Below are 480 nucleotides of genomic sequence, written 5' to 3'. Positions count from 1 at the left end.
CCATACGAAAGATAAACTTTAGCTGAGGAATTACTCCCCTTTGTTATGAGCTAGACCTATTTTCTTCCAACTCGGGCTGCATGTTTTAGACAGCTTGAGATTGAGGCCTGTTCTAGACCGTTACAATGCACGAGAGTGGTGGAAATGGCGGCAGTTTGGTTTCGGTAGTATTGCGGGCAGGTGTTTTTGTGGAAAAGGAAATTATAGTCTTCTTAATAACGGGCGATAACCCAGCGTCGGTGCGTCAGTTTCTTATCTACAGCCTCGACGTCTGTTTGGGAACTAAAGGAAATGAGGTTGGAATTGATATGGTAATTTTCCTTTATAGGTAATTAACTGTTTAGTTCGTTTTGGGGTCACTGTTTCGCGGTAGGTATACACTGAAAAAAGAGGGCAGGCGAGCTTGTATAAAATGCAGAGGAAAACAGAAGAAAAGGGAGAGTATAAAATATAAAAAGGTATTCTATATAGTATGTAATG

The sequence above is a fragment of the Aplysia californica genome, unplaced genomic scaffold (assembly GCF_000002075.1).
Source record: "Aplysia californica isolate F4 #8 unplaced genomic scaffold, AplCal3.0 scaffold00808, whole genome shotgun sequence".
NCBI classification, from domain to species: domain Eukaryota; kingdom Metazoa; phylum Mollusca; class Gastropoda; order Aplysiida; family Aplysiidae; genus Aplysia; species Aplysia californica.
This window is presented reverse-complemented; position numbering follows the sequence as displayed.